The 334-nt window shown below is 31.4% G+C and overlaps 1 protein-coding gene across 1 annotated transcript in view; it reads right to left on the bottom strand.

Annotated features, from left to right (window-relative positions):
- LOC108688287 overlaps positions 1-334 on the bottom strand; it is a 2428-nt gene that overhangs the window by 1721 nt on the left and 373 nt on the right. The window lies entirely within an intron of this gene.

Genomic DNA, 334 nt, shown 5'->3' with positions numbered 1-334 from the left:
GTGTGTGTGTGTGTGTGTGTGTGTGTGTGTGTGTGTGTGTGTGTGTGTGTGTGTGTGTTTAGAGTTAAATAATATAATTTTAAATAATATAATTTTAAAATCTAACTTTTTTTTTCTTTGGCACAGTACTGGAATTTATTTGTACAGCTTTCAGCCGATTTTCAGTTTAGTTCCCATCCGGCATTTAGACTGCGCGCCAGTTAGTAAAGAACGGAAATCAAACTGTAAGTCAGTTGAAAGTTATAAATTTCAGCACTGCTTTAGCATTACAAAAAAGTTATGAAAAAAATAATCAATTGTTACTTTCTAAATAATGCATTACCTTTTAAAATTG

Source organism: Atta colombica, unplaced genomic scaffold (assembly GCF_001594045.1).
Source record: "Atta colombica isolate Treedump-2 unplaced genomic scaffold, Acol1.0 scaffold228, whole genome shotgun sequence".
Lineage (NCBI taxonomy): Eukaryota > Metazoa > Arthropoda > Insecta > Hymenoptera > Formicidae > Atta > Atta colombica.
The sequence above is the reverse complement of the archived record's forward strand: the minus strand, read 5'-3'. Positions and strand labels throughout refer to the sequence as shown.